Raw genomic sequence first — 22,500 nt, 5'->3', positions numbered from 1 at the left:
GTGTGTGTGTGTGTCCGGGAGGCAATCTTTGGAGGCATGTATGGAAATCGACTGTGTGCTGTGACATAGTGTTCCTTAGTGACCTTGACTATTTCTCTCTCTCTCTCTATATATATATATCTGTCTCTCTCTCTGACGCACACACACACACACACACACACACACACACACACACACACACACACACACACACACTCACACACACACACACTCTCCCTATACAACGATTCTCTTTTTTGCCTTCTGGACCTTGTACCGTACCTCTCCTCCTCCTCCTCCTCCTCCTCCATATCCTCCTCCTCCTTCTTCTTCCCCACCTCTTTCTCCTCTTCTCGTCATTTCCTTTGCTCTCAGCCTTCACCGGGCCGTAGAGGCAGTCCCGTCGTCCTCACATTCTCCCCGGAGACAAATGCCCGCGAGTATTACCCCCATAAATACTGCTTCCTGCTCGGCCGCCGCCCGTCACCCCCGCCCCGCCCCGGAGGCCCATCAAATCCAATATTGAGGTTGTCCCCCGCCGGCCAGTCACATGTATCACCAGCCAATATGCAGATTTCTCCCGATCTGTTGAAGAATACATGCAGCGTATTGGGCCGTCTTCCCCCGACAGGTCTTGTACATGTGAACCGCTCGCGTTTTTCATCCATTGTCCAGGAACCAATAACCGAGGGGAGTCACAGAGGGAAAGTTATGTTCCCTCAGGTCTCGTGTCCAAACTGTCCTTCTTTTCCCGTCGCCCCACTCATCCGGCGGAGTGATGGGTCTGATTGCTGCCGAGGTGGTGCTGCTGGCCTCTCCTGCCGCAGCTACAGACACACAAGAGATGATCTTCCGTCTCTGCCGCGCCGTCCCACCTCAGCTCAGCCTAACTCTGCCCTGTGTCGGCCTCCAGCTGTCAATAGCCTCTCCTGAGCCATGATTGCTTGTCCGTCTCGCAGTCTGCTCCTTGTGATCTCCTCCTTTCCCCGTCGTTTATACGTCTTTGTGTGAAATAGATGAAAGAAGACTCGTAGACTCTGATGGATAAATGTATTCGTAGTAGGGTTGTGCCTCAGGATAATCCACATCGGCCAGGATAATTGGACAAGCCGCCGAAGGACAATTCAATCTGGCCGGGCCCGCGCGACACAGGTGGCGGCGTTGCTTTACGAGGCCTGGGCCGCCGTCGCTGCCGCCACCGTCTCAACCAACACCACCACCGCCGCCTCCAGCCACACCACCACCATTGTTGCCCTTACAGTAGAAGAAATGGGAGGACTGTCCTGTCTTGTGCCTTTTCACAGTTGAGGGATAAATAGTAGGCCAGCAGCAGACACGGTCCATAGGTGTCTTGAGGCTTTTGTTCGGGCGGCGGGCCACATGGTGGCTGTCACCATCAATTCTGGGGCGGCGAGTATTTCTTATGTCATTGGTTTATTTCTTCTTGTATATGGAAAATTGCAGCAGGTACAACACTATTCTCATATATACATTTTTTCCACTACATGGGATTCAAGAGGTGCAAGGCATTTTTAATCGTAATTTAAGGGTTATGGTACAAACAAAACACGTCATTCTTCCTTAAGTTACTTCACGGCCTGGCTCTAGAAACAACCTTTCATAATCACGATCTTGATTTAAGACATTCTATTACTGTTATATTTCTTCTTTGCCATCTTTACAGAAGGGACAGGCGATCGATAAGAAAACAACACAGACCTGTCCACCTCCTCCATAGTCTGTCGGCCTGCCACCACTGCAGGTAATGTTGACTTAGACAAGTCTTACTGTGTCCAAGACCGTGTTCACGTAAGTGCAGGCAGTTTGTAAATGGGGAATGACTTGATATCAGTGACGAAATAGCCTCTTTAAATGGAAGAATGACTTTTTCAGGGAAAGGAAATTTATAGTTATCAGGTTATTTTGAATAGTCGAAACACAGTGCTTAACGTGTCAAGTGATGCGGTGTTGTTGTTTTTGTTATAATTATTATTATTATTATTATTATTATTATTATTATTATTATTATTATTATTATTATTATTATTATTATTATTATTATTATTATTATTTATATTATTATTTTTTTTCAATATTACATTATTATTTATATTATATTGTTGTTGTTGTTGTTGTTGTTGTTGTTGTTGTTGTTGTTACAATCTTTATTATTATTTTTATCATCATTATGTTTTGTGATTATTGTTGGTAGCGCTATCTGATGTTAACATGGTATAATACATTATATTTAACTTGGACATACCCACTTGAACTGAACCAATGAATGAACGAAAAAAGAAATCTGTATACCATTTAGTCCATTTCACACACACACACACACACACACACACACACACACACACACACACACACCGTAGACCTTGGTTGCTGGTGACACTTCCCCTTACACACCTCCCTCACCCATTCTCCTCCTCCTCCTCCTCCCTTTCCTCCTCCTACTTTTCCTCGTCCTCCTTTTCCTCATCCTTCTCCCCCCTTTCCTCCTCCTCCTCCTTTTCCTCGTCCTCCTTCTCCTTTTCCTCCTCCTCCTCCTCGCCCTTGTCCTTCTCCTCCTCCTCCTCCTCCTCCTCCTCCTCCTCCTCGTCCCTGGCTAGCGATCGACAGTCAGAACCGGCGGGGCGGAGAGGTCCAATTTCCCAAGTTTTAAAGGAAAGAGCTGGATTTGAACGTCTTAGTGACTGGAATTCCCTTTACATGCAAATTAGATTATAGATATATATAGCGGGAGATGCTGGCCTGTCGCAGCGCTCAAGAAAAGGCTCTTGTAAAGTGTATAGAGGAGAGGGTTGTGTGTGTGTGTGTGTGTGTGTGTGTGTGTGTGTGTGTGTGTGTGTGTGTGTGTGTGTGCGCTCTAGGCAGGTGATAATGAGGCCATTGGGTCGTTCAGATACTTAGTGCATTTGGCAGGCACGTGTCATCACCCAGTTTGGAAGCACTTTCTGTCACGCACACGACACAGGATACGGACACGCAGGACCTACGTAAGTGTGTGTGTGTGTGTGTGTGTGTGTGTGTGTGTGTGTGTGTGTGTGTGTGTGTGTGTGTGTGTGTGTGTGTGTGAATTCGCCTCTTCCATGCATACATATCATAGAAAACTTCCTCTGAAAAATACGTAGCGAAAAATATTTACATGGAATGGGAAAATGAGCGCCCCCATACATGCAAGATACTCTATAATAAGACAGTGAAAGTATCGATGGTATTATGTCAACGTAAAATAACGAGCATATAGCATGGAATTGTACTCAGGTCAATTAATTTGAATGTACGTCCTTTCTCGTCCAGCAATAACAAAAATAATTTCAGCTAGCGCGTTCTTTTCCATAGGTCTCATGTGTAGGTAGACACAATTCGAGAAAAAAATGTTTATGGGTTGAGACAAATCCAAAAGTAAAAGAAAACTCTCCTAACTGATGAACAGTTAACCGAAGGGTTTTGTAGTAGTAATAGTAGTAGTAGTCGTAGTAGCAGCAGTAATAGTATTAGTGTTATTATTATTATTATTATTATTATTATTATTATTATTATTATTATTATTATTATTATTATTATTATTATTATTATTATTTTTTTTTTTTTTTGCTGCTGCTGGTGGTGGTGGTGGTGCTGTTGTTGCTGTTGCAGCAGCAGCAGCAGCAGCAGCAGTAATGTCAGTAACCGTAATTTACAAAAGAATAAAATGTTGATAATTAGAGCTTAGGGTAATGTTTTCGTTTACAGTGAAAGAATAATAACATTCAGAAATTTGCACATCGATTACCATTTTCACTAAAGTAAAATTGACGCAACTCATTGCTTTCAACATATATGAATGAAGAGAAGAATGGGTTGCTGTTGCTGTGTAGTATAATCTAGTTTCACCCCTTTCTGAAAGTTAGAGTTATGCCGAGACTTGCTCCTATCTTGTCAACACCCATGGACGGAGGAAGTTATGCTGCCACCTCATCAAACCCTGGCTGGTCACTAATCGTGGTCGGGTGTGGGGAGGAGTGCATTTAGGGTGAGTGTGTGAGTCTGTTGCGGAAGGAGGGCTCGTTGAGCTTGTTGCCGTGTCCTGAGGGAGGAGGATGCAATTACCTCGAAACCCTGGCTAGCCACTGAGCCACGTTGCCAGCACGAGGATATGAGAATAACTGGTATTGCTTGACGTGACTTGATGAGGTGCGTGAGGAGGGAAGGGTTGCTTAGCTCGCAATGTGTTCAAAGGGATGAGGAAGATGCAATCACCTTTTGGAATCGTGAATTTGTTCAGGTGTAGAAGTAAGAGGGGGGGGGGAGTGTTTATGTGACCATGTGACGCATGCAGCTGGTTGGCCTACTGGTGTGGAAGGAGAAAATTACTGTCACCTAACTTTGTGACTGAGTGTCATCCTCACTCGTATGGGTGCTGGGGTTAGCAAAGCATTTAAAATTTTATGGTAACTGTGTAAGATGCGTGCGGCAAGAGGACTTCTTGAAATGGCTGTCACCTTACGATGTCATTCAAGAGGGTGAAGAAGTACTGGCATTGTGAGGTGCACGCCGAGGAAAGGCTTGCTTTGCGTAACCTGAGGAGACGACCGCGACACAGACGGCCGACGCAAACACCTTGACGTACCTCCAAACACTTTAAGAAAAATTGTTTTAAGCAAATAAGAGGATACTGCAAGGGAATTGTATTTGCAAGGGCAGTTTTATCTTTTTATTTGATATTTGTCGTTTGTGTGGCTGCCGTGAAAAATGGTACGAGACCAACAGGCTTAGCAAAAGAGCCACGCCAGTGATCTGAATGAAATCCGCGAATAATGATGCACAAAGAGTTGCTCTGAATATAGTGCGGCGAGGACTGTTTACCACTTATGAACACGTTAGTATGACTGAGAGAAGAAATAAATCCCGCATGGAAAATTTTGGACCGTTCCCTTCATCAATACGCTTCTGGGCAATCACCATTCAATTTTAAGCCCGCAACACACACACACGCACACACACACACACCGTAGGGGAGAGAGTGGAAGAAAATATTAGTGAGATAGAAAGAAACGACAATAGATAAAAAGGAACGGAAAACAGTGAAGACAAAAACGTGGGAGCAAAATCTGGAGAGAGAGATAAATAGACGAGGAACGAGAAGACCACGGAAAAAAAATGAAGGTACTGACTTATAAAAAAAGAAAGAGACAAAGCTATCTCCAATCTACCCTGCTTTTCCTTTTCGCGTTAGTCTATGTTCTGTTTATATCTTTCCCTTTATACCTCTTTTAATTCATCCCCTTCTATACTTAAGTCTTCCCGTACTGTCTTGACATCATAAACTCTCTCTATCGCACTGTCTCTATCGCACTGTCTCTCTCTCTCGCACTGTCTCTCTATCGCACTGTCAGCCGCTGTCATTCTCTGTGTCTCTCGTGTACATCTCTCTGTCCCCCGCTCGTCAGCCTCCAACTTTTACCTTTTTCCGTGTCAGTCTTTGCGTTGGGTTCCAGTTGTTTGATCCCCTGTCAATCTTTCTGTCTCTTTACCGTTCCTGCCCAGCTACCTACACTTATATCTGTCTGTTTGTCTTATCTATCTATCTGCCTGTCTATCTGTATATATATATCCTCTGTCATATTTCTCACAAATTTTTCTTATTATTTGTTTCTCTCTCCCTCTATCTATTTATCTCTATCTCCCTCTCTCTCTCTCTCTCCCTGACTTTCACATTTAGGGAAGGTGAGGATTATATTTTTTACTATTTATTTGTATTAATCACTGTTATGCGGGCTTGGGACGTAGAAATGAGGGTTGGAGGAAAGGTTGGAGAGACGGAGGAAAGGGGAAGTGAGAGAAAGGGAAAAAAATAAGGCTTGCAGGAAAGGGACTGAAAAGGGTGGAGGGATGAAGGGACGAAAGGGAAAGTGAGCGAATGAGAAAAAAGTGGCCATTGGAGGAGAGAGAAGGGAAAGGGAAAGGGGAACGGGAAGAGAGCAAGGTAATGAGAAGGGATGAGGAAGATAATGAAAGGGGAGGAGAGAGCGGGAGGAAGGTGCAGCGGGCAGGGTGTCTGTCAGTCAGTCCTGCCGCGTTAAATCCGTGAGGGTGGAAGACGATGTAGGTGTTTAGTGCCTTTAATTAGTGCCGAGGTGTGTGTGTGTGTGTGTGTGTGTGTGTGTGTGTGTGTGTGTGTGTGTGTGTGTGTGTGTGTGTCTGTCTGTCTGTGTGTCTGTGTCTGTGTGTGTGTGTGTGTGTGTGTGTGTGTGTGTGTGTGTGTGTGTGTCTCTGTCTGTCTTTGTCTGTCTGTGTCTGTCTGTGTGTGTGTGTGTGTGTGTGTGTGTGTGTGTGTGTGTCTGTGTGTCTGTCTGTCTGTGTCTGTCTGTGTCTGTCTGTCTGTCTGTGTCTGCCTGCCTGCCTGCCTGTCTGTCTGTCTGTCTTTGTCTGTCTCTGTCTGTCTGTGTGTGTGTGTGTGTGTGTGTGTGTGTGTGTGGTGAAGCGTGCGTGCGCGCGCTAAAGGTGTTACGTATTGCCTCATTACTGTAGATGTCCGTGACCGGCGTGAAAAATTGGATTACGAGGCACAGGTGAAAAAAAAGTGAATAAAAGTAAGAGGTGAATTTCTATAATCATTTCATAATTTAAGCTTATTAATAATACTCGTTTTCAGTCGAAGTTATAAGATGTAACGGCTTCGCGTAATACGATTTAAAATTTTCACACTTAGTTCAGAGTAAGTAAAAGGTTTGGTCAATCGGACGCTGGTGACCGCTAAGATACAAGCAATGCAAGACGATGTGTCTTATTTTTCTCTCAATGTGACTGACTGAAAATTCAAGGTCGACTATTTGAGGCCGCGTCCTGTCGAGCAACTGACCGTGACCTTTGTCGAGGTTTCTTGAGACTGACGCGTTTATTTTCTTTCATGTGGCGGAGAAACGAAGAAAGGTGTCGGGCTTAAATGTTCCCCAGATTCCTTTCTCTTATCCTTCCTCACACTGAATATCTAAAACTCATACTCAGGCGTTCTTTTTAACATTCCTTTCAAAAGCAGAATATGTTGCTGCTTTATCTTCGGCACAATAAGAACACTCTAAAGACCCCGTCCCTGCGCCCACCGTCTCTCCTTCCTCCTCCAGCAGTACCTCCGCCTCTCCCCCTGCCCTCACGAGAACATTTCCATCCCCCATCTGGACGTGGATCGTTGTAGTAAATGTATTGCGGATCGTCTCGCTATGAATTACTCAGCATTTGTGTGCGAGTTAGCAGAGATCAGCGGCCGATTCGGCGACACCCGGCCCCACTTAGTTGATTACTGCCCCACCAGTCACGCCACCGCCGCCCTCATCCCAGCCCATCTTCCTCTTTCTTAGCCCTGCCCTTTCTCCCCTTCCCTTCCACGCCATGCCACTCATCAGCTCTTGTCTTGCACGCTTATTTCTTTTTTTTCTTCTTTTTTTTGCCCATCCATCCATCATCCAACCAACCTTTTTTCTTAGCCCTGCCCTTTCTCCCCTTCCCTTCCACGCCATGCCACTCATCAGCTCTTGTCTTGCACGCTTATTTCGCTTTTCTTCTTTCTTTTCCTGCCACGCCATCCATCCATCCAACCCTACTTTCATCTTCCTCTTTCTTAGCCCAGCCCTTTCTCCCCTTCCCTTCCACGCCATGCCACTCATCAGCTCTTGTCTTGCACGCTTATTTCGCTTTTCTTCTTTCTTTTCCTGCCACGCCATCCATCCATCCAACCCTACTTTCATCATCTTCTTTCTCATCCCGGCCCATCTTCCTCTTTCTTAGCCCAGCCCTTTCTCCCCTTCCCTTCCACGCCATGCTACTCATCAGGTCTTGTATTGCTCTCTTACTTCGCCTTTCTTTTTTTTTCCAGTCATTCATCTAACCCTACTTTCGTCCCCGTCCTTTTCTTTCTCTTCATCCGTTCCTGCTACCACTCTCATCTAGGTTATTCTCTCTCTCTCTCTCTCTCTCTCTCTCTCTCTCTCTCTCTCCACGGCGGTCATTCAACTCCCTCTTCCTTTTTTTCAGAGCCTTTTTTTATTTTTTTTCTTCTCGTTTCTTCCCACTTTTTATTCAACTTATTTGCCTCTTTCTACTCCTTTTTTTTCTCTCTTTTCGTCCTGTACTTATCATAATTATCCAAGCTTCTTCCTTATTCTCCAACTCCCCCGCATTTTTCTCCCTCCACGCTCCCTCCTCATTTAAGCCCACCATTATTTTTTTTGTCTCCTTTTTCTTCTCAATTATTCCTTCTTACCCCCGCTACTCATCGTCCGCCTCCCTCCCGTCTTCTTCTTCCTCACCCCATGTTTTTTCTCTCCTTCCTTTTCTTAGTACGCCATTCAATCAACCTACATCTTCCTCTTTATCTGCTTCTTTTTATCTTTCTTTACCATGTCCTTCTTTCTCTTCCATATCCTTCCTTCTTCCTCGTTTATTTTCGTTCCTAGTTCTTGTGTTTCTCCTTCCTTTTCGTAGCACGCCATTCAATCAATCCACATCTTCCTCTTTCTCTGTTTCTCTCCCTTATTTACCATGTCGTTCTTTCTATTCCATCTTCCACCTTCCTTCTTCCTCGTTCAATAATTTTCTCCTCGTTCTTACTTTGTCTTTTGTCTTTTTGGGCCCTCGTCTCAACCCGTTCTTTTCTTTCTCTCTTTCGGTTTTACTTATCTGTTTATTATCGATTCTTTTCACTCCCTCACCCGCTCTGTTTCTCTCCTTTCACTTCTCACCTCTCGACTTTCCTTCCCTCCCTTGTCCACCTCTTTTTTTTTCCCAGTCTCTATCGCTTTCGTTCTATTTTCTATAGGTACGCTTCCCTCTCTAACTTCTCCATTTCTGTGATTTCCCTTTGTTTTGCCTTTCCCTTTTTTCTCTCCGGGTATTTTCTCTTCGTTTTCCTGGCTCTGTTTTTTCCCCCTTCACCCTCATACTTCTCATTATTTTCTAACCACACTAATCTGTCAGCCTTTCTTTCCTTTTTTGTATTGCCGTCTTCTTCTCTGCACTTTTTTTGTTTCACTCTCTATCATTTTTCTCTCTCTTCGTCCATTTTATTCCCCCTCATCCTCATCCTTCTCATTATTTTCTAACCATACCAATCTGTCTGGCTTTCTTTCCTTTATTTATTGACTCCATCTTCTCTGCGCTTCTTTTGTTACACTTCCCATCATTTCTCTGTCTTTTCCTCCTTTTCTTTTATTCTTGCTTCTTTCATCGTGTTTCCTACCTTGGCGCTGATGTCTTGCTTAACCTCCGCTCCCTCTCCCCCCTCATCAACGCACCTTGGATCCTCGTCAATATCACTCTCGTCTATCAGTGTCGTCGCCTTTCCTAGATTTCACCCGTTTCAGCCCTGCCATTCACACTTTTCTTTCACCGTTCTGTTGCTCAAAGTCCTCCACCCCGGACGTTCTCTCTCTTCCAGCCTTTGTGTCTGTCTGTCTGTCTCTGTGTCTCTCTCTCTCTCTCTCTCTCTCTCTCTCTCTCTCTCTCTCTCTCTCTCTCTCTCTCTCTCTCTCTTTATACGCTCTTGCGCGCGCACAAACACACACACATACAAAAAAATAGAAACACGGGGGCCGCTCGATATAAAAAAAGTCTTATGACATTTCACAGGAAAAAAAGAGAAAGAATAACTATAAAAGAAAGACAGATAATGGGAGAGAGAGAAAGAAATAAAGTAATGTTTCTGGTGTGATAGACGAGATGGCATTTAAAGAGTCACATTAGAAGTCGTGAGGGGAACTGAGAGAGAGAGAGAGAGAGAGAGAGAGAGAGAGAGAGAGAGAGAGAGAGAGAGAGAGAGAGAGAGAGAGAGAGAGAGAGAGAGAGAGAGAGAGAGAGAGAGAGAGAGAGAGAATAAACGACACACACACACACACACACACACACACACACACACACACACATACACAACTGAAATAAAAAGACGAGATGACTGAAAGCACGGAGAGTATAGTTTCAGCAGGTTAAATGCAAGGTTATCTACTGCTACCTTCAGGAGAAAGGTATAACAGATGATTATTGAGATAACAGAGCAAAAAATAACAGAACAAATAACAACAGAGATACAGGCACCAGATTTTGCAGTTTAAAGCGGTATTATGTTCTCTTATCACACACACACACACACACACACACACACACACACACACACACACACACACACACACACACACACACACACACACACACACACAATCATAAACTACCCTGCCCTCCTACCTGGTGTCTCTCTTTTCTCTTTCTCTCAGCTTCATTCCCTTCTCTTCGTTTCACTCTTGCGAAGTGTAGGAATATGAGAGGGGGAGGAACCGTATCAGGGCAGAGTAGTAGATAGTAGTGGGGTGCGGTGGTGTAGTGAGTTAGAGCGTCTAAAAATGGAAGTGAAATGCCAGGCGAGTTGGTTCGAACCCCAGTGCCTCCCCGTCACGTCAGGAAAGGTAACAACGCCCCCAAAGTGGTCGAAACAACAACAACAACGACAAAAAAATGAATAGCGGTCCAAAGGGCGCGGAGTGGAAAAGGGTACCAGGCAAGGCTGTAATTGTAAGGAACGGTGGTTATGCGGCACGCGAGGAGGTGGTGGTGTGAAGGGCGTGGTGGGGCGCGCCAAGGGAGGTGGTGCCGCCGAGGGGTGTTGTGAGGGAGGTGTAAGGGAGATACTGTCGGGCCGGCGTTAAGATATGCAAATACGCGGAGCAAGGAGGCAAAACAACGACCTTCCTGGAAATTCAACCGTCTGTTTTTCTCCCTCTTCACCACCACCTCTACCACCACCATCACCACCACCACCATCTTATAATCTGCGTCCTTCTTTTATATAACTATCTATATATATTTACATATTATTTAGATATATATATTTATTTATGCAAATATTATTGATATATATTATATGTTGTCAAAATATATCATTATCAAATTCATTCTTCTCTGTGCTTATTTAAGGTAGTATCTACTATATTATATCGGTAATAGGGGCATCGAAAGTGAACTGCATGATCTAGCTGAGGCCTAACCAGTGCCAGATATAATTTAAGGATGATTCCTACGCTCCGGTTGCTTACGTTTATAGAAATGAACTCTGCGTTGTTTCTGGCGGTAATACAGTGGCAGAGCGGAGCCAAGTCCTTTTCGCAGCTTGAGTTATCAAAATCTGTCAGGGGCTTATTCTTTCCTGCACTTAGGACGCTGCAGTTCAAGTCGTGTAGTTTCTCCTTTTAATGCTACAGCGTTGTTGTCTAATCTAATTATTCGTTCTATTTTTGTCTTGAGTAAATGTGCTGCTTTCGCTGGTTATACCCTACTCTAGGTCGTCGATGTAGATAATTAATCGTGGTGGAGATACGACTGATCCTTGTGGGACGCCCCTTACGCGCGAACTTGGTCTGTATTTATCCTCGTTTACCTGAACTGGCTGCATCCTGTCACTAAGGCACGCCTTGATCTACTTTTAACTTACTTCAGAGTCTTTGGTCCGCCACCTTGTCCAGCGATTTCCTAAAATGAAGATATATAATACCATAATGTTTGTCTGCCGTTTCGTGCACTTTATTTGTAAAATTCTTAAAGAATAATAAGACGTTATTTACAGTTGATGAACCCATGCCGGGATCCAGTGATCAGATTATGATTTTCTGGGTGGTCACGGATCTCTGGCTATAATAGACTCGAATAATTTTCCAACAACAGACGTCAAACTAATTTACACGGTAATTTATACATGCTGATTTACTGGCTCAATGCTGCCCATTTTCCATATTGCCCGTGCTGCTTCGATGTCGAGAGACTTCCTAATAGTGTTGGCCAGTGGCTCGGTAATAATATCTCTAGCTTCCTTAACAGGATGCTGAAAATATCATCTGGACCACGTGAATTCAGTTTCTTAAGCTTATCTACCTATTTGATAACTGTCTCTCTAGTTATACTTATATCGCATAACATTTCGTCTGTCCTTTCCGTGAATCCTTGGTCGGTATCATGTAATGACGACGTACCTTCCTGAGTAAATGCCAACAGGACGAACTCATTTAACGCTGTGCTAGTGTCCTTGTTGTTGGATAGGGTACCATTCTGTGACCTAAATGCCCCTGTGCTATCTCTGGCTTTTGGATTGTCCATCTGGAAGAAAAGCTTTGGGTACTCTCTCGCCTGCCTCGCCATTCTCTTCTCATGATTCCTTTATGCGTTTCTTATATGATGTTTCACTCAACGTGCTAGTTGAAAGTAGCCCTCTCTAAGATCAGCTCCTCCCCATTTCATAATTTTATAAGCTCCGCGCTTTAGACCAATTTTACTTTTAATTCTGTTGGTAATCCACCGTAGGTTTGCAAACGCTGATCCTATAAGTCTGTATGGAATAAATTGAATTTGAGCAGACTTGATATCTCAAATGAAGTCCATGTTTAGGGCTTGAACCGACGCATTGTCTCAAGGACCAAAGTTCTTGTGCCTGGTGGTCTGTCACTTGTAAATTAATTTTTCCACAACATTAATCCTCTCGATAATGCTTTCTACCTTTCGGGATCCGTTCTCACGTGGTCTAGAAGTGGCTCCCAGTCTGTAGTACCGCTAGGGCCAGTGTTGGGGACGATACTCTTTATCGTATATGTCATGGAATTAGAAAAATTATTAAAATCCTCCTTATGTAAGTTTGTTGATAATACAACAAGATGTGAAAGGGTCCTTACGGCGGATGACGGCGGCGGGTAATGCATAAGATAACATAAAAAAGTGTATAAACTGAAGCACGCGTGCGGGCGCAAGCACACGCGCGCGCGCACACACACACGAGTTAGGAATGTTCATATTTTGAGAATGGAATTGAACAGTTGTAGCAACGTATGGCGGACAACATTTGCACGATTCACCTCCTGTAGCTTGCAACCAGTTCGAACACACACACAAACACACACACACACACACACACACACACACACACACACACACACACACACACACACACACACACACACACACACGTACACGTTAGCCATACATCCACGCACGCAGGTAGTAGTTACCTGTGTATCTTCATTTCGCACCTCGTACACGCGCGCCATAAATCATAGCGTTGCCATTAATGATAATTAGCCCGGATATAAGCACCCGCCAGAAAGAAAAGTAAATGAAATACGCACTCGACACCAATTTATCTGAACTTTTTTCCCCCGCTAATGGTAACTTTTTTTTTCTAACGTGCTCTATTTGTTTTGTAATTAGCTTCGTGTTTGGTTAGGATTTTGTTTCCTGCGCATGTGTCTCAAGGTCAGCAGTGTTTAAACGCGTGTGTGTGTGTGTGTGTGTGTGTGTGTGTGTGTGTGTGTGTGTCATGAGAGAGATACATACATGGGTATAAACTAACCGAGAGAAGGATAGATTGATAGACAGGTAGACAGACAGGCAGATAGAGAAGTAGATTAATGGATAGATAGATAGATAAAGTATGAGAGAGTGAGAGAGAGAGGGACAGACAAACAGACAAGACAGACAAACGGACAGACAGACAGACAGACAGACAAACAGACAAACAATCACTGAGAGAGTATGTATGAAGGGCTGAAGACTGAGCAGAAAGGGAGCGAGAGGAAGGAATATAAGCAAGCAGGTGACGGAAATCGCTGCAACGGAGAAAACAAGAAAACCTGGAGATGGGAACTTGAGCAGAGCGAAATTAAACCATCCACACATAACATATAACTGCCGAAGGAAGGGGAGAGAAAGGGAAAGGGATCTGGGTGAAGAGGAAGAAAGGCAGGAAGGAAGGAAGGCAGGAAGAAGGCAAGGAGGGAGGAAGGAGAGAGATCTGCGTGGCATGGAAGGAAGAGTGGGAGGAAGGAGAGAAATTTGACTGTAAAGGAAGAGAGTAAGAGAGGGAGAAGAGAAGAGGGAAGGAAAGGGAAGGGAAGGGAAGGGAAGGGAAGCCAGCAAGGGTAGTGTTAGTAATACAAAGCCATAATGATACTCGTCGCTGGGCTAAAACACCTTATTGATAGAGTCCAATTAAGTTTGAATGGCTAAAGTTTGCCTGGCAAGCTGCAGGTTCAACTTAATTTTAGGACACAACACTATCGGATAAATTTTGCAGGCTGCGAAGAGAGGGGGAGGGAACGGCTTGAGAAGAGATATTTAGGGGCGGCCGGCAACCTTGGGAGCGTCTCGATGGTACATGGTTCACGCCCTCCGTTGTATGTATGAAAGTGTTCTGCCTGTCTTGTTAGGGAAAGAGGGTTGAAACTACAGTAATACCTCTAGTGGTGCAAATGAGAGAGAGAGAGAGAGAGAGAGAGAGAGAGAGAGAGAGAGAGAGAGAGAGAGAGAGAGAGAGAGAGAGAGAGAGAGAGAGAGAGAGAGAGAGAGAGAGAGAGAGAGAGAGAGAGAGAGAGAGAGAGACACACACACACACACACACACACACACACACACACACACACACACACACACACACACACACACACACACACACACACACACACACACACACACACAGAGGCGAAGTATGTGTAGCTTAACAACCTCCACTTGTTTTCGAGCGCTTGGTTTTAATTAGTCCTGCATACCTGACTGATTTTGATGGCAAGAAACAAAGTAAATCAGTTAATATAGCGCCATATTCACCAAGCTTCGACCAATTAACTCTTCAAAAGCTTCAGACCTTAGCAAATCAAGCTTGCACAGCCTACATCAGCTGGTATGTGGGTGATTAATTTATCGAGACAAACAGGGGAGCACGTTTCGGAGTACTGGATGTAAGGCATTAGGGGAGGAAGAGAGGGAGGGGAAGTCTTTTTGAAATAGCTAAATAGTAATGGAAGTTCATGTGACTGATAGGTAGATATGCACACCAATACCAGGTGGTCGAGATATTAGTGAATTACGATGTATGTTTTTTAATGTAAGAGACGCGATATGTTCCTCCCTCCCCTTTCCTCCTCCCACACACGACCACATCCACACTAGGTTAGTATCCAACGAACCCTCACGCACGCATCCACGCATCCATCTCGCAATTATGCCGACCCTCCCGCCCCCACACACACACACTTCTATAATTTGACACCCACCCACACACACACACACAAAAAAAAAAAAAAATCACATACACTCATAAAAGAGGAAATACTTAAAACACCTATGCCCACCTGCACTGCTACCCCACCTATCCCCACTTATACCTCACGCCTACACCCACACCGACACACTACACTTCTTCATGCATACCCTTCTGTCTCTCTCCGGCATATGACCACAGATGTTGCTCCGACTAAACGAAACTTTACTTTTCCTCATACATACATGCATACATACACATATAAATGCATACATACATGGCGGTCTTTTATCAACACACCTACCTACCTACCTACGTATTTACCTACCTACATACCTACCTACCTACATACATACATACATACATACATAGTGCGCTTTTATTACACTTTTCATAGGAAGCCGTTGATTTTTCTTGGATTTATTTTCTCACACACACACACACACACACACACACACACACACACACACACACACACACAGAGAGAGAGAGAGAGAGAGAGAGAGAGAGAGAGAGAGAGAGAGAGAGAGAGAGAGAGAGAGAGAGAGAGAGAGAGAGAGAGAGAGAGAGAGAGAGAGAGAGAGAGACGGATAGGAAAAAATGACTTGAAAAACTAAAGCCATACAGACACAAAAAATCAGACCTTGTTTTTAATAGGAGAGAATATATTTAGAGCATCGGCAACTGTGTAAAGAATAATTAGGAGTGCTAATTAGAAGTAGAATGAATCGCAGGGGAGGAGTTTTTTTCAGGGGATTGTGCAGCCCCTTTGTTCCGAGATTCACAACAGCATCCTTGGAAGAAATATGTAGAGCGGGAGAGTCCTGTTTACATGGCTTCCGTAGTAAACGTTCGTGTTTAACTAACTTACTTGATTTTTTTAATTATATTTTTGAGGTGTTCGATGAAAGCAGATCTGTAGATATCATATATCTGGATTTTCAAAAGGCATTTAATAAGGTCCCCCACAAACGGTTGCTCAGTAAACTATTGGCGCACGGTATCTCGGGTAACATTCACAATTGGCTTGTGGACTGGCTCTCTGAGCGGAAACTAAGAGTAGTTCTAAACGGTGTTACATCTAACTGGCTCGATGTCAGAAGCGGCGTACCTCAAGGGTCAGTGCTTTGTCCCATGCTCTTCTTAATTTATGTTAATGATATCGATGATGGGCTCACTTGCAAAGTATCAAAATTTGCTGATGACACAAAAATCGCTAGTAAAGTAACTGCGACACTCGACGAAGAAGCATTACAATCAGATCTAGATCGACTTGCACGTTGGGCCAATCAATGGCAAATGAAATTTAACGTTGACAAATGTAAAGTGTTACGCATCGGAAACAATAACAATTGCGTTCTGTACGCAATTAAGTAAAGAAAAGAATCTTGGAATCACTATCTCAAGCGATTTAAAGCCCAGTCAGCATTGGTCAGAGGTAGTTAAAACCGGAAACATATTCGTTGGCTTCATCGGACGAGTCTTTAATAATAAATCGGAAAAGTAATATTAAAACTGTATAATTCGCTGGTTCGACCCCATCTAGAGTACTGTGTACAGTTTTGGTCTCCCTATTACAGAAAAGACGTAGACAGTTAGAACGGGTTCAACGGAGAGTAACAAAAATGATTCCAAGGTTGAGAAATTTGTCTTATGAACAAAGACTTAAAGAAGTAAATTTATTCAGCCTATCAAAACGAAGAATGCGAGGCGATCTAATAGAAATATAAAAAATGTTTAAAGGATTCAGTGATATTAATGCGGAAGATTACAGTGGATCGATCAAATAGAACAAGAAGAAATCACAATTTGAAGATAAGTGGTAAAAGATTCTCGTCGCACGAAGCCAAACACTTCTTCTTCAATGGAGTCGTTAATGTTTGGAATTCTCTATCCTGTGATGTCGTTGATAGTACAACAGTTACGGCCTTCAAGAATAGATTAGACAAGCATTTTCAATCCAACCAGCAACTAAGATATTACTCATTGTCGTAATAACGTTAAGTTCTTTCGAATACTTGTGTCCTTGTCCGTTTTTATCGCCCGGTTAGTGGTAGCAGTAATGGTAGTTCTTTCCTCTTTCCTACATAATTTCCATGCAGTTTTTCCATGCTGCATGTTCTTTTTCCTTTCCTGCCAGCTTTGGCTGGAGGGATGGGGGGGTGGGGAGGAGCCTTCGCCTTTGCTGTACTTCATCAGCTTGTCACAAACAGCCTCGTAAGGACCATCAGGTCTGCTGTTGTTTGTTCTTCCTTTGTGTTTCTTTGTGTTCCTTCTCCTCCTCCTCCTCCTCCTCCTCCTCCTCCTCCTCCTCCTCCTCCTCCTCCTCCTCCTCCTCCTCCTCCTCCTCCTCCTCCTCTTTCTCCTTTTTCTCGCGTCTTTTTCTCCTTTTAAATCCTCCTGTCTCAAATTCTTCTCTTTCATCAATTTTTCGTGACTCTCTTCTTTAGTCGTTCTCCCGCCTTGTTTTTCTCCTCTATTTTCCTCCTCTTTTACTTCCTTTTTCATCTCCTCCTGCTGTTGCTCTTTTCCCTCTTGAAGCCCTTCCTCCTACTCCTATATCCCATCAATTTCGAGTGTCACCTCCTTTCCCTACTCTCATCCTTTTCTTCCCCTTCGATTCATTCTCATATACTCCTGCCTCTCTTCTCTGTCTTTCTCTCCTCTTCCTTGTTCTCGTTCTCCTTCTCGTCGTCCTCCCCGTCCCCGTCCTCCTTCTCCTTCTATCCCTCTCCTTTCACCCTCCTATCCATGATCATCCCGCATTCTCCTCCCAATTCAGGCCTTAATTACAAATTAAACTGAGAGCCTCTTGCGTATTTAAAATTCTGAATCGATACGCGACTCCGTCATTGAGGTTGATGGTGAAGACCTGATTGTGAGTCTCCCAATGTCGCGACTTGATTGGGAGCTCCCTTGAATGGGCAGAGCAGGTTATAGAAAGGACTTAAGGGGGTGGAGAGTTACCTTAGGGGTGCTGCTGCTGATGATAAAGTTTCTCGATTTAGTAAAAGGATGGAAGCTATCAGTTAGGGAGCTTGTTGCCGGGAGTGTAGGAGAGCGTGACCAAGGTGACAGGAGGGGCCAAACTGGGTGCAGAGTTACTTTAGGGTGATGGTGGTCATGGTAATGGTGGTGGTGGTGGTGTTTTTCCCTTCATCGTCAAGGTAAAAGAGATCGCGTTGGGGAGTATGTCGCTGAGAGAGTGGAGAGCATGGTGACAGAGGTATGATAGGAATGGCTTGTGGTTGTGACGAGTTATTTTGATGGTAGTGATGATGTTGTTTCTCTGTTTATTGCAAAGATGGAAGAGATCGATTTGGAGAGTATATCGATGGGGAAGTGGAAAGCTTGACAAAGGTAACAGGAACGACTTCAGGTTGCGGGAAGTTACTTTGGTGATGGTGGTGGTGGTGGTGGTGGCTCCTCTTTTCAGCGTCAGGATGGAGCAGATCGATTAGAAAGCCAGTCGCCGAGAGGTTAGGAGTATGTGTGACGAAGGTTAATGCGAAGGAGAGGGACTTTTTTTTTATTCGTGAAAAGAAAGTATTATGGATCTGTTTGGAGTCGTGATCATTAGGATTACCGTGGAAAGTTTCTATACCAGTGTGACACGAGGGAAGGGGACGTTCAGAGAGAGAGAGAGAGAGAGAGAGAGAGAGAGAGAGAGAGAGAGAGAGAGAGAGAGAGAGAGAGAGAGAGAGAGAGAGAGAGAGAGAGAGATACAATGATGGAGACAGATAGATATATAGATAGATAGACAGATAGATATAAAGAGAAAGAGATGGAGAGGATAGAAAATGTTCATAATACTCTACGTTGTTTGACACCCACATTTCACTATTTACTAAGAGAGAGAGAGAGAGAGAGAGAGAGAGAGAGAGAGAGAGAGAGAGAGAGAGAGAGAGAGAGAGAGAGAGAGAGTGAGAGAGAGAGCGACAGCGGTGGTGGTGGCGGTGGCTGGGAGGGTCTGGAGGAGTTTTTCAAAGAGTCATAGTCGATTTTCCCCGTCTTAGGAAAAGTTTTCTCTTATCGGTTAGTTAATTAGAGCTTAGGGAAAGAAGATAGCGCAAGAGGGAAGCTAACGACACTTTGATGACGTCGCCAGCGTGAGATGGAGGAGGAGGAGGAGCAGGAGGAAGAGTGGAAAAGAAGGAAGAGGAAAAAGACTGACATCAGATTTCAAAAGTCAACAAGAGAGAGGAAAAAAAATGAGGCGTCATATTTCACGTTCCCATTTACCTGAGCGTGATGGAGTGCGTCTCATTAGCATACATCCTTTGATTCTATTCTTGTGCGGGGATGTAATAGAGGGTCTCATACCCATATCTAATTTATGGGTCATGTTTGGCACCAGAATACGAGGGAGGCAGGGTAGTAGAGGGTGTAAGGGAGGGTGAGGCGCAATGGCGGTGTCGAGTAGCACGGTGAGGCGTGAAGAGTTGTGGAGACTGTGGCGAAGTGACGTTTTGGTGTCGTGGAAAGGCGGGGAGGTGGGGCGCTGTGGGTACTGACTGTGTGGAGCTTTGGCAGAGGGATGACGAGGCGGAGGTTGTGAGATTGACGCAGGTAAGGTGAAAAGACGTGGGTCCCTGAGGCCGTATTCGTAAACATTCCGGCGCCCAACTACACACATTTAACAAGGCTATCGTAGGAGTTGTGGGCATTTCCAGGGCTATTTTTTTTACCCTGGAGGTGGTTTGACCCTTCTACTGTACCATGAACCTAGAAAAACACTCATGCGAACTCGATTGAACTCCTTATTGGCCTTTGGAAATAGTTGATATTAGAGGTGGAAGCGTCTGAGAATATTGCCCCAGTATTGTTAAGCAGGCGTTGGGCGGTAAAGCGACGTTGCTAGTTGGTGCCAAGCGAGGATACGGAATGGAAGAAGACAAGAAGTGAAGACGAAGAACAAAAAGAAGAGCAGGGAAAAGGAAGATTAAAAAAATGGAACGGGACAAAGAGAAAAAGAAGAGGAGGAGAAGAGAAGAGATATGGGCGAGTGTTACCAAGTTATGAGGCGTTATTAGGCTTGATAACTGAGCGAGGTGAAAGCGAGGGGTGTGGGTGATGAGGAAGGGGCCTGGCAGTGGAGCGAACTAGCATGAAGGTGGTTTGAGGATGTAAGAGCCGTCGCAAGGTCAGGCAGCCGTGTAGTGCGGGAGAGAGATGGCGCGGTGATGTCTGCAATGAGCGAAGAGGAAGCTGTGGAGATTATAAAAGGAGGCCCTTGTAGGTGGATTAAGTTGGTGAAAAGATGGAGTGTCTTGTCAGGGATTGGTGGAGAGAGGTGGTGATGATGAGGGTGAAGGGATAGGCGTGGGGATGATAAAATGAAGCTCGTCTAGACAGTAATAGGTGGTGAAAAAAGTGAGTTTCTTGGTATCTTGTGGAGGTGACGGCAGGGTAGGCAGTCACGTGATGAGGGAGAGAGGTGGCTTTGTGATGTCGGCAAAGAACGAAAAGGAAGCCGTGGATATGATAAAAGGAGTCCGGCCTAGGTGGTATAAGGTCGTGAAAAGAGGGAGATTCTGGCTATCATGTGTAACTGACGGTATGGGAGGTAGTCACGGAATGATAGAGAGATGGCTTAGTGGTGTCAGCGATGAGGGTGAAGAGGTAGGCGTGGGGAGGGTAAAATGAAGGTGGAAAAGGGTAGTAAAATAAGGGAGTGTCTTGGTGGCATGGTACGGCGTTGAGGGCGGTGGGGCAGACATTTAGTGGTGAAGTGAGGCGGCGCTGCGGTGGCGAGGGGGAGGTAAGGGCCGGGGGCGTGACGGTAAATCGTTCCCCGCGGAAATGAGGGACAAATGGCGATACGGGGTGGCGCTCCGTTATGCCCTGTCACTTGTGTCTCTTGTTGCCGGGTGGGCCAGAGGAGGAGGAGGGGAAAGAAGATCAGGAGGAGGAGAGGAGGGGAAAAAGAGAAGAAAGAGAAGATATGTATGTGCAAGAGTGTATGCAGGCGGAGGAGAGGAGAGGAGAGGAGAGGAGAGGAGAGGAGAGGAGAGGTGAGGAAAAGAGAGGAGAGGAGAGATGAGGAGAGGAGAGGAGAGGAGAGGAGAGGAGAGGAGAGGAGAGGAGAGGAGAGGAGAGGAGAGGAGAGGAGAGGAGAGGAGAGGAGAGGAGGAGGAGGAGGAGGAGGAGGAGGAGGAGGAGGAGGAGGAGGAGGAGGAGGAGGAGGAGTAGGAGGAGGAGGAGGAGGAGGAGGTGTACACTGACAAATACACAAAGAAGTCTTTATTCTGGTGGTGAAAGAAACGCAAATATTTTCTCCATCCAAAGTATAGAATGCGTATTTGCTTTCTGTTGACTTTCTGAACGTACTTTTTTCAGCAGCTACTTGGGTACCGCTTTTCCATTGCTTTGGTATTCATGTCGCCGTCGAGCCTGCTTTGTGTGCCTGGTTTGCTCATGGCGGCACGCACCGGCAGCAGAATCGATCCAAGGCTGCATCAGAAGCACGTGTATGAAACTGATGTAAGAAGGTAAGCTCGGCATAAACACTGTAATGGCGGCCTATTGTCGTCAGCTTAGATGGTATTGGAAAGCTACCCAACGAGTCAATAAGAAAAACGACACTTATTGTAGGAAAAGATGAAGAAATGGCGGGTATAGTAATATCAGGACGAGTGAAAAGGCAGCTTCACTTAGATGTTTATTATCTTCAGAAGGCGGATTGTGTTTGTTTCCTTTTGTGGTATTGATGAAAACTCGTAACTATATTCGAAGCCTTGACAGAACGCATGTAAGGTATTGCCCGGACTCCCACGGTAACTCATACGAAATATGGTTACGTCCTGGCGTGTTGTAGAAACTTTCCTACAAGAACTAGAAGAATATATAGAAAAAAAAAATCTTTCTTGGGTTTTAGGAATTTCAGCCTGCAAAGAGATGTAGTTGAAATCGGGTTTACACTCCCCTAGACTTCACGTACTTAGCTTTGTTTCCAATCACGTAGTTGGATTGGTAATAATATAAAATGAAACCCATAACCCAATATTTTACCTCCCCTACACATAAAAGAAGCCTTCGGTAAGAAACATAAAAAATAAAACCCTTTAATCAAGTTCCGAGGCTTTGTTTAACACGAATTCTCACCTCTCTTTCTCACTCTCTCACAACCCGTTAGCTCCCTCCCTTCTTTCCCATCCTGCCTTCCCCTCTCCCTCCCTCCGTCCCTCTCTCACTGACGCAGGCAATCAGGGCCCTCCAGTAGAGCGTAGGGCTAGAGGCGCTTATTGGAAAACTTAGATTCCGCCCTTCCTATGCTGGAAACTATGCAGAGCGCGCCAAAACTTCAAATAAAACACTAACGTCATGTGGCGCACCCTTCAGCCCAGGTGGCGGGCCTATTGGTCGCTGCAGCCTCTCAACACTCAGCCTCGAGAATCACTCCTTTTTTGGGGGGGAAGGGGTACTATTTCTCTCTCTCTCTCTCTCTCTCTCTCTCTCTCTCTCTCTCTCTC

At 44.9% G+C, this 22,500-nt stretch overlaps 1 long non-coding RNA gene across 1 annotated transcript in view; it reads left to right on the top strand.

Moving 5' to 3' along the window:
- LOC127007046 (uncharacterized) overlaps positions 1-22,500 on the top strand; it is a 195,852-nt gene that overhangs the window by 34,934 nt on the left and 138,418 nt on the right. Inside the window, exon 2 of the long non-coding RNA XR_007760046.1 lies at positions 1,664-1,741. This is a non-coding gene — a long non-coding RNA (uncharacterized LOC127007046). The remainder of the gene's footprint in view (positions 1-1,663; positions 1,742-22,500) is intronic.

The sequence above is a fragment of the Eriocheir sinensis genome, chromosome 3, assembly GCF_024679095.1.
Source record: "Eriocheir sinensis breed Jianghai 21 chromosome 3, ASM2467909v1, whole genome shotgun sequence".
In the NCBI taxonomy this organism is placed as follows: Eukaryota; Metazoa; Arthropoda; class Malacostraca; order Decapoda; family Varunidae; genus Eriocheir; species Eriocheir sinensis.
The sequence above is the reverse complement of the archived record's forward strand: the minus strand, read 5'-3'. Positions and strand labels throughout refer to the sequence as shown.